This window comes from Mesoplodon densirostris, chromosome 12 (assembly GCF_025265405.1).
Source record: "Mesoplodon densirostris isolate mMesDen1 chromosome 12, mMesDen1 primary haplotype, whole genome shotgun sequence".
NCBI lineage: Eukaryota > Metazoa > Chordata > Mammalia > Artiodactyla > Ziphiidae > Mesoplodon > Mesoplodon densirostris.
In genome coordinates this window covers 96,434,875-96,447,017 of record NC_082672.1, presented here as the reverse complement: position 1 = coordinate 96,447,017, position 12,143 = coordinate 96,434,875, and the positions used below count along the sequence as shown (strand labels likewise).

At 39.0% G+C, this 12,143-nt stretch overlaps 1 pseudogene; it reads right to left on the bottom strand.

Annotated features, from left to right (window-relative positions):
- Window positions 1–11,887, bottom strand: part of LOC132499890 (ferritin light chain-like) — a 49,300-nt pseudogene extending 37,413 nt beyond the window's left edge.
- Window positions 11,888–12,143: the final 256 nt, after the last annotated feature.

Here is a 12,143-nt window from a genome sequence, read left to right as displayed (position 1 = left end):
ACGAAAAAACCCGAAAGTGGTCATAGAAGTTTTTATGAGTTTCCATAAGAGAAGCCAAATGAGGATGGGAGAGACGGCTTTTGAATCAATTCGGAGGAGAAGTTACAGAGAAACTTGTCTTTGACCTGAACTTGAGTTTCCATTAAAATTGCATCGCAGAGATATTACAGATGAAGGTAATCACATAAACGTACTACACTGAGACTTGCAGAGGTTATGAGTGTTGTTCAAGATCCCAAAGTAAGCGCATTGTGGAATCAGAATTTTAAGCGAGGCCTAATAAACTAAAAACAAACAAAAAAACAAGCCCTTTCTGTGATACCATGTTGCCTTTGAAGTCGTTATTTTGGTGGGTTGGTAGAAACTGGTTCCAGTGTTTCTTGCAGGAATGACTAGTTCTGTCCCCACCGCGGGCCCCCACCCCCGAGTTGATCCTCAAAGTTACCTTTAGAATGGACTTGCTAAAATGCAGACATGCAAGTATTCATGACGCCTGTGTCCAATCATTTCTCCTGCCATTGCCTACTTCACTTCTGGATTATATGAACAATTCACTGTCTTCATTTATGCTTTTCCCTCCTCCAAGAACTCCTTTCTCCCTGTGGGGTACCTGGGCAACCCACTTCATTTTTCAAACCTCAGTTTACACATTATGTCTTTTGTGCAGTCTTCTTTTTAGTGTTGTGATCACACGCTCCTTTTTGCTACCCTTGCACTTCTGCATTCCTGGTTGTTTCACTCGCTACACTGTATTGTGATTGTATTTTTTACATATATCTGTGTTCTCCTGGGCAACATTCCTTGGGGCCAGGGACTACCTTTTATCATCTATTGATGTTGCCTTAGCGTGTTACTTGTTGCGAAGTAGTTAGTTATAAAAATGAGATTTGATTAAATTGAAACTTGTTATGTACATATTAGTCATTATCATTTACAGATATAACAGGAAAAAAATATTAATGTTGGTGCTGAAAGTTCACTTCTAGTAAATGGTGGTGGTACATGACTTCACTTATATTATTTTCCCTACTATTTTATATCTTTCTACCTAATATCTCTTCTTTATTTCCATCTCTTTCTTTATTACTAAACCAAGAAAAACAGGGATGAGGGTAGGGCTAGGCCATACTTGGCTGGAATAGTAAAGAATTTGTGTGGGGTTTTGGTGAGAAAATCCTGAAGCATACAGGTCTGCATCTTCCTTTTATTTATTTATTTTTTTTGTGGTACGCGGGCCTCTCACCGTTGTGGCCTCTCCTGTTGTGGAGCACAGGCTCCGGAGGCGCAGGCTCAGCGGCCATGGCTCACGGGCCCAGCCGCTCCACGGCATGTGGGATCTTCCAGGACTGGGGCACGAACCCGTGTCCCCTGCATCAGCAGGTGGACTCTCAACCACTGCGCCACCAGGGAAGCCCCTGTTTGAAGTTTTTTGATAAATTAGATTTGATAACACAGTTTTATAAAAACTTAGTTTGGACATTTCTGAACCTCTTTTTTTGTTTCCTTATGTAAGAAAGCTGCTTGTTTAGGGTTAATACTAATTCAATGGGGGTAAGATTTACACAGGACCAACCCTAACATTCATAGTGTGTGGCACAGGAAACAACTTTGAATGGCCATTTCAAGGAACAATATACTTAAGTGTATACAATGAGTAAAATGGATGAACTACACAAATTTATGAGTTGAAAACCATAGAATCATAGAATTTTCTCACTGTAAAGGCTCTTACTTTTCCAACTGCTTAACTTCAACCTCTGTTAAAGCACTTCAGTAACAGGGAGTTCTTGAGTTTAAAATGCAGTCAGTCCATTTTATAGTTGAAAGGTTCTACTTGTCAAAACATTCATCCTTTTATCAACCTAAACCTGTCTACTTGGTCTAAAATCTTCAGTGTGGGACAGTCTAAACCCTTTTTCATAGGACAACTCCTAAAATAGTTTAGAGCGACCACCTACTTCTCTCCTGGTCTTGCTTCATGTCATCTATTCCCAGTTCCTTCAATTACTTCTTATATAACAATATTTTAGATTCCAGACACTTTACTGAATTCATCACTTTCTTCAGTATAATAACTCATTTGCTGAATGGGATATTTTGATCCTAAAGGGATTTGTTTACTGTTTTCTGAAAAGAATTAAAACATAAAATGTCCAATCAACCAATAATTCTTCACCTAACATGATTCATATACACCAATTGATAAGGAAAAGTTAAAAATTCAAATTACTTCATTCTTAAAGAGTGATCATAGTATGTCCTTATTTATAATGTGCAGGAAATATGAATTTTCTTTCTGTGCATCTATAACAGTGCCCTCTTGCAGGGTACAGAGGATACTCCATTGATGCTGCCTAATGATGTGTATGTGATATCCTGATATTTACTAAGAAGTTAGACATTCAAGAGGATTTTTTGTTCCCAACAGACATACATATATGAATTTTTATTCTCTATGTTTTGTGTGTTTCTAACTTTTATTATTCATCTATTGACACTTAAGTGCATTCACCAAACTGCATCGTAAACATCACAGCAGATTACTTCACTTTAACTTTTATGAGATTATTATACTTATCAACCAATATCTGAGCCCTTAATATGGGCAGATCATCCTAGCCTGTTAAGCACAGAGGTACAGAGCATGGAGTTGAAAGGGCACACACCAAGATTTGAAGAAATTACTTAATCTCTCTAAGTCTTCATTTTTGTATGTGAAAAATGAGAATAATTACAATGATTGCACTCATAAGGTGGATCATAGAAAAAATCTAGGTGCTACATGTAAAGAGCTTGTTTGACTACCTGACAAAAATATCCATTCTTTATTAACATGATGGTGATGATGATGATGATGAAGCTACCAGCAGGTGTCCTTATTAGGTCGGTAAGAATGGTGAATAAGCCACAAGATCATGTCTGTGAACATTTGCATTCTAAGGCTACACTGCCTTTGCCTTCCCAACTCCGGCTCCACTCCTCATCTGTTTAAACATCTCCCAAGATAGCTCAGGTTTTCTCCTCTATGAAGCTATTCTGAACTACTCCTCTAGAATGAACTTAAAATACATTGCTTGCACTTCTATTAATTTATATCAAGTACAAACTTCTGCAGTGGAATTGATTACACTTTATCGCAATTTTTGGCTCTATATCAACTTGCAACTCTTTTGAGGAAAGAAACTGGGTCTTATTCCTAGAAACGAAAACAGTGACAAGCAAATAAGTCATAAATGTCTAAATCAGCACATTGAAGTTATTTTTTCTAGAATGTTAGGGAAAACACTTAAGGGAAATTCAGATTCATTGTTGTTCACACAGTCCTAAGAATGGACTTTCTCCTAACTTGTATAATTCTATATGTAGCAAGTGAAGATTAATCAATGGCAGGTTTTCCTTCATTTATATTTATATAATCTTAAACTAATTTAAGAAAAGCCATCTCATCCTTCTGAGTTAAGTTACAAACATTAAGCATTTTAATATTTAAATAAGAGTGAGACTAGCTTTCTTCACAATTCTGTGCTCTCATAGTTTAAAAGGATGTCAAAATTTAAATTTTTTTGTCTATCATCTTCTTCCAGATTCACTTAAAGTGTGGTTCTCAACATAATCCCAAGTTCTGAAACTAATTGAAGGTTAAACATCTAGTGATTTCCACCTCTTTTGGTCAGCCTCAACATTTCCTTCAAAAATAATTCCCATTGACCACAATATCTATACTTCCAGTCTATTTTTCCCTATAAAAACAAGAAAGAGTTCATGGTGACAGTTCCAGATTCATCCATGAGGGGGCAAACATGTCTCATACACACAATGAAGGGAAAACTAGTAATAAACTAGTTACACTGGGAAAAAATGGACATGGTGTCAGTAGCAAGATTTGGCCCATATTAGAAAGAAAACAGTGATCCATATCTGTTTGAAGATAATATGTTTGTTTAATTTTTACATTTTACTCCTATTTTCAATGCCAGAGGAAGAACACCTGAAGGATGGTGCTTGCTGTAATAGTCAAACAAATGTCTCTTTAGACAAAAGAAAAGCACTTGAAAACATTGCAAGCTCTGTTAAACTTATTTCTAGTCTAACAACTTTAAAATTAAAAGTAGTCTTGTAAAACGCATTTCTGAAAGACTTTATCAAAAATGCATACCTCACCTCAGATAATGTCACTGAATTAAGGCTCAAGAAATTAGAGACAGGAATTCAGCTGAAAGAAACATGGAGAATTCCTGTGTAACAGAGTGAAATGTGGAGGTTCTAGCTGTGTTTGCCCTTACCATACCATTATCAGTCAAGATTTTCAGTTTTGTGTTTCAACCTGCAGTTAAAATCAAGTGTAGCGCTCAAGGCGTAATTCCTCAGTTCTCTGCTTACCCTGATTAGAGCCCATGGTCTGTCATTAGAATCACTCTTTTGCAGAGACACTGTGAAATCCCTTGGCCCTCACTCTCAGTCGTATTGGCAGTGCAAAATGCCAGCGCTAGTGAAATAGAACTTATGCCAATTCAGCATCTGGGCCAAACAACTAAACATGGCTGGAGAAAAAGACGAGCAACCTTTGTAATTTGCCTCAGTTAAATTCATAATCATTTTACCCCATGTGAACCCTTAGTACTTACTAGAAAACTGATGGCTTAATCAATTCTCTTTTCTTCTGTCCTAGAGAACAATTTCATAACTCCTCTTTCTTTACATCTATAACATGTCTTCCTCTAAATTCTCAGCTGCTTCCTAATTCACTGAAAATACAGGAGGGATCAAAATCGAATATCCGTGAACTCCAAACACCAAGTCTACCATCCTGCTTGGATCTCTCTGAAACCACGTGTTCTGCCTTCCTTCGTCCTTTGGCAGAAGAAATGTTTGTCCTCTGTTCTAAGGCCGAACCCTCTACTCTGCACTGGATCCCTCCCTTCTGGCCGAATCAGGGATTTCTCTTCCACTATGTCTCCTCTTCCCTGTATCTTCCATTGTTTGCTCTCTACCAGATGCTTTCACTAGCATGCAGAGACCTAATCCCGTTCATCTTAAAGGGAAAAATTCCTTCTCTCTTCCCACATCCACTTCGAATCATGGCCCCATTGCTCTGCTCGTCTTTAGAGCAAAATGACTCAAACAATACAGCTCTACTTGATGGTTCATTGCCTTATCTCCCACTTACCTATTTTTGTCCTCTCCACTACACAGAAACTATTCTTCTTAAGGTTATTAGTGATATCTATTATATGTTGCCAAGTCTTATATTAAAGGATCAGTTCTCATCTTAATCTACCAGTAGGATTAATAATAACTCCCTCTTCCTTCTAACACCTACCACTTGGCTCATGAGACAATTCGTCTTATCTCCCTGCTCACTTCTTATATCCTTTGCCAAATCCTCTAGATGATGGAGTGTCTCCTGGCTCAGTCCTTCAACATCATGTATTCTCTGCCTACACCTACTTATAAAGTGATTTCATCTTTAAATCTAGAGACTTTAAATACCATGATGATTTACCGATTTTCATCTACAGCCATGATAAGCTCTTGCTGCTGAAATTCAGACTAGTATATCCAGTTGTCTACTTCACATGTCCACACATGCCATCACAAATTTAGTATGTCCAAAAACAAATTCTTAATCCTCTAAAGTTCTCTCTTGATCATTGCCTAAAAGACCCTAAGTGATTTTTCGCTAACCTAGCTTTCTAACCTTATCTTCTAACAATTTCCCCTTTGATCATTTCACTACAAACCAACTAACCTCCTAGTCTTTGGAACACATAAAGTATAAGCCCACCCACCTGCATACACCAAGCCTCTCTTTCAGTGTATTCATACGGTTTGCTCCCATACTTCTTTCAAATCTCTGCTCAAATGTTCCCTGACCACCCTATATACTTGCCCTAAACCTTGCATCATTACGCTGCTCCTTCATGGTCCTTCCACGAACTAACATGCTATATTTATGTATTTATGGTGATCTCCTTCCACTGGAACATAAGATCCATAAAGAAGAGATTTATTTGTTCACTCCTAGAGCCTACTGCTCTAGTGCCTAGAACAGCAGCACATATTAGACACTCCATCAATATCTGCTGAATGGATGAACATCAACTTGCCTGATGACCAAACACAGTTCATTGAAACCTACTTTTTAATCAAATTTCAATTTCCTCTTCTTATAAGCTTAAATTTGATTTGAAAAGTTGAATATTCATTTTTATTAAAAAATGAATAATTATAGAGACATAATTCTTTATAAATACTATTTAATAATCTATTCATTACAATGCAAAAGTTTTATTCAAAGTATACCTTTCCCCAGAAGGGATTTTTTGGTTTTCTTAGATTCTTTAAAAACTTAAGGTTAAAAAATTTAAAGAGCAATGCCTAAGTACATTGTTTTATTTCATGACTTCTACATGATGATTTTTCTTTAAAAGGGTTTATTTGAGAATTACTTACACCACACTATTGAATGTATCATATGCCATTTACCAAGCATCTCACTTAAGTACACATACATTTCTCAATTAAATCTAGGCTTCCAATTATAGAATACTACCTGTATTATATAGGTCTGGTATTCTATGTGAACTCCTTACCAGTAAAAACAAGGTGAATTCTTAGCGATGTCTAAAGAAACAGTTACTGTTCTGTTTGTAGTCATTTCCCTTCTTCCATTTTCCTATTTCTGTTACAGATATTCAATATGAAATATCAATCTTCATATGAATGATCATTTTCTTGTACTCTTGTATCCGTGCTTTCATATTAATGCAGGAAATTTTTAGTCCAACTATAATTACTTGAACGCAATTCTATTTCTAATACTATAGCTTTGCCATCCCTAGACTACATTTGTGCATATTTTACATGATATAATTTCTGGCCTCATTGAAAGGGTAGATGTTTATCATAAAATTTTAAGATTTCTGTAGAGTATGATTAATCAACCTAAGCTGAGCAGCTACCACACACACACACACACAAAGGTACTATTATTATAGACATTCTCCTCCTACCCTTTCTCATAAGTCAAAATTATGTAAAACAATATTGATTGTCATGCAGTGAGCACCCAATTCTTTCCTAGTAAACTAAATTCGCAGCTTAGGCAGATCCCTCTGTAGTGAAGAGGGCAGGAGACCTGGCAGACAGTGGATGACAGATGCCTGGGCCAAATCACCCAGACAACTCCTCTCCATAATAAATCTGAGAAGCTAATCTCTGCTAAATTGTTAATGGCTGCTAATCAGATACTGGATACATGGTTACCCCTCTTGATAGTATATTTGCATTTAAATGAGTCCCTTCTGGAAGGACTCCTTAAACCAAAGGAGTGGTTCTAATGCTGACAGCTTCAGGCACCCAGGGCCTCTGGCTCAGGTTTTCATATTGTCCTTTGCGGAGACGCATGATATCATGAGGCCATTTGATCTGTAATTCCAGAATATCAGAAAGGAATTACTGCAGACCTCAAAGTCATGATCCGAAGATTGTTTTTTAAAAAAGGGTTGTTCAATGAAAAGTCATAGATTAAAAAACTGATCTATTTCACCTCACCCTAGCCACTATTCATTAAATTAAATTATCTGGCATACTGGTGTATGTCAATTTCCAAGCAGATAGATTCAAACCGTACATGTTGACGTAAGACATTTCTCATTTCATTTTTTTCTTTCTCTTTCCCCTATGTCTCTCGCCATGGTATAGCATCTGAAGCAGTTAATTCCTGCCATTTAATATCTTTAATTTTTGTTTTATTCCAAGCACCATCAACATTGATTGTCTTCTATGAGTAAAAAGCACCTGGCAAGAGTACTTTCATGGATGAAGGAGCCTGAATTATCATGAGAAACTATCTATACCTCCAGTGAGTCTGGCTTCACAGAGTGAAAACTATACAAGGAAGGACAATCCAATATGTTATGTGAGTGTCACAAATCGCCACACTTAATCCCCACTGTCTCGAACAAATTGAAAGAAAAGATTAAACATCTACTTTCACTCTTAAGGACAAGCCTATGTAATAGCCATTGTTCTCCTTATTTCAAAAATGAGTCAAAGTCAGGCTGTGAATGGCTGGATCCCATCCCCAGTCTGTTCAACTACAAAACCCCTGACCTTCAGGGTCATCCTTGTCTTCTTCTCATCCTCTGTCAACCTTATATGGACCTTTACCTGCAACACTGATACCTAGCAAATCCTTCCACTACATTATAAATTATTAACCATAAGGTTTAGCATGTTCTCTCTTCCAAGGTATTTAGAACTTTAAAGGACAAAGAAGCCTGCCCAAGTGGACAAAGTGAACACTTATCAAGCATGAGCTCCCAACATTTGTACCAGACAATTTCACATCATCTCCTTATAAACTGACAATAATCTTTGTGAGGTTGGGGTCCTAACCTTCTTTTTACTGTGGATCCCTTTGACAATATTGAGTAGCCCATTTAAATAGTCTTAAAATAACACTTTTAAATTCATAAAATATAATACATAGAATCTCAAAACAAACTAGCTACTATGTTTTAAGTGCAGTCATTAGAATATTTTAAAAACCAAATTTGTGATATAGAAACAAATGGGTATTTAAACTCATTAAATAACAAGATATAACAGAGACTCTACTAACTACTATACTTAAAAATAGTGATGTTGGGGTGATGGGTTAACAATTCTGATACATGTGCACTGAAATTGAACAATTAAATAAATAGATGGTGGATGGTGGTAGCCACATTTCTCAATATTGAAGTATGAATTTACAGATAAACCACAGGAGCAAGCTAAACTAATCTCAGCATTAATGGATTATAGTTGCAGACATCAGTATACACTCAGCTCAATATAGATATAGATAGTTATATAGAGAAATATCTACTGATATGTGTATATACATGGTTTAATATACAGATATATTTCTTTGTTCTCTCAGTGAAGAGAGCCTAATCAAATACTACCCCATTAGCAACAGCACATCTAGAGCCCAGATCTTGGTTTCTATTACTACTCTCCAATAAAAGGAATCAGGGCTCCTCAGAGAAATGACTGATTCTAGGACTGGGGCAGGAAATACACAAAATGAGCCTGGAGCACCTTGTAGTACCAGAAAGTCAGGAAGTGTTAAACACACACACAAACATGCATGCTAAACACATATACACACAGATACACACAGATACACAGACACACACCAACTCACACACCCCAAAGGGAGTATGTCAAAGGAGCACAGACGCCAAAAGCAAAAGCTCCCAATGGCCAAAGCTGGAACAATTCAAACAACAAAATAAAGTAGTATTGGATTATAACCCAAAGGATAAAATAGATATCCATGAGTCTATACTGATATAAATAAATATCAATAATTGAATAAATTAATATTTAGGGGAAAATAGAAAAATCTGTGTGGAAGAATTCCAAATACTTTATGTACATACTCTGTCCTCAAGGAGGTGGATCATAACTCTCCACTCTTTGGGTTTGTGCTTCACACAGTGACTTCCTTCCAACAAGTGTCGTGTGAAAGGGGTGGGGGAGTAACTTGACAGTGGAGAAATCTGAGACACGACCCCAGCCAGGTTATCAAGGTCAGCATCAACAGCCAAATCACGTTGACAGCATGTACCCTTGAGAAGATGTTATAAAAAAGGCACTCTATCTGGTTGTCCTCCCAATAAACCATAATCCCAGTCTTACCATGAGAAAAGCATTGGCCGGTTTACATTAGTGAGGTATGCTACAAAACACTTGATCACTGCTCCTCAAAACCGTCAATGTTGGGGCTTCCCTGGTGGCGCAGTGGTTGAGAGTCCACCTGCCAATGCAAGGGACATGGGTTCGTGCCCTGGCCTGGGAAGATCCCACATGCCAGGGAGCAACTAAGCCCTTGAGCCACAACTACTGAGCCCATGTACTGCAACTACGGAGGCCCACGCGCCTACAGCCCGTGCTCCACAACGAGAGAGGCCACTGCAATGAGAGACCGGTGCACCGCAATGAAGAGTAACCCCCGCTCTCCACAACTAGAGAAAGCCCGCGCGCAGCAACGAACACCCAACATAGCCAAAAATAAATAAATAAAATAAGTAAATTAAAAAAAAAAAAACTGTCAAGGTTATCAAAAACAAGAAAAGCCTGAGAAACTACCACAGCCCAGAGGAGCCTAAGGGGGCTTGATAACTAAATGTAATGTGGTGTCCTGGATGGAAGCCTGAAATGGAATTAAGGACACTAGGCAAAAGCCAAGGGAATCTGAATAAAGCACAGACTCTGGTTAATATTATTGTATTAATATGGGCTCATTAATTGTAAAAAAGGTACCACACTAGTGTACGGTGTCAATAATAGAGGAAATTGGGAATGAGATATATAAGAACTCTGTATTATCCCCTTAATTTTTCTGTATATCTAAAACCATTCTAAAATATAGTCTATTAGATAAAACAAAAAAGGTAATGATGATTTGATTGTGACATCAGAGTAGTGATACTTTGAGATATCTATAAAACTGCCTTAGGAAATTGTCTGTGATATCTGCTGGGGATATAGTCACAAGTACTCCTAATATTATTGTGGTTTGTTGTCTGCATTTAGATTTAAAGGACATGCTAAATACTAAATTGCAGTTAGAGTTTAGTGAAATTAAAGATGTAATATTCCCATCCAGATTCCACATACACTTTGATACATATTAAGAATCCCCTGCTCTTTGATGAGGTCTAATTTTATGAAAGTGAAACACAGAGAGATGAATTAGGTTGTTCCAGCTTTTAAAAAGCCCGCATTCTAGGGTCAAGAATTCTTACTGAGCCTTGTTGAAACTGTTTGCTACACTACCTCCTAATTTTGGAACTGCTAAACAGAGAGTTGGGAAGGCTTCCTAGAGTAAAAGTACTGCCTTGGCCTTGTGCAAGTATACTGTTTAGGTTGCTGGACAAATCCAAGGATACAACTGGCCAGGACCTAGTGATGGGCAATTCCAAAAGCAAGCTGAATGTGAGAAGTTCACTCACAGAGAACCCTAGTGTCCAAGAACCTCTCTACTTGGGAATGGCTCAACACTGGGAAGATAAACCCTGGTTCAGCTGTAAAGAGAGCACATCCTTGGCCTTTTGTCCCCCTTAAATCTGGAAACTGATGATCTGGTCAGCTTAGGAGAGGGAGGGAGGAAGATGAGAGAGAGAGAGAAACCTGTTAATAGGTGGTGCCAATTTAAAGAGAGAAGGAAAGGGCTTATTTTATACGTATATGCTAATATTATTCTTAAAGTCAATTCTGATCAATCCTTCGGGAAAGAAAGAGCTGCAGCCATCTGTTAACGTGGCTTCAGCCTCTTTGTTTTCAAATGTTACAGCGGTCACCAGACCAGCCATTCCACTTGGGGCGGGGCCAGGGGGTTAGAGGGGGAACATCTGTCCACTAAGGACACCACTAAACAGCAACAAATTCTTGGGGCGACCCCTCTCTCTTTCCTCGAGTGGTCTCGCTAGCCGGTCCTACTCCCCCACTCCTTTGGGAGTTTCCTGTTCCATTACGTAGGCAAGAGGGCGAGAGGTCCCAGCTTTCCTAAGTGTGAGTGGTTTGGTTGGGTGTGTACGTGCGAGTAACTGTGTGTGTGTGGGGAAGTGGAGCTCGCTACAAGGGGCTTAGAAAAACTAGTCGCCAATTTAAAATATTTTTGGAGTGTTTGCATGATATCTTAAGAGCTAATCCCACTCTCAAATTCAGCCAAATGAACAATACAGGTAAGGAAGATGACGAGGGAGGAAAACCCACACAGTGGAATGGAGCTGTCCATGCCGCGGGAGTGACGGGGGGGCGCTCCGAGGAAAGGCGCTCTGGCGCTTCTCTCTCGGTCCACCAGCCAGCGACGCTTCTTCTGTAAAAGCATTCCTAGAAAATAACCCTACAACCGGGAAGGGTAGCGATCGTGGAGTGCAGTTTCCAGGAGCCGGTGCCCACAGCCGGGAGAGGCCCCTCTCCCCCCGCGGCTGGCGCGGAATGTGGCGATCCGGCCCGGCGCGGGGGATGACTTCCGGCGGCCGGAGCTCGGCGCCGGGAGTAGCTGCTGCCGCTGGCAGGTGGGGTGGGGCCGGCCGAGCTGACCACACACAGACCCGGCGCAGCGGCACTGCGGCCCCGGGGCA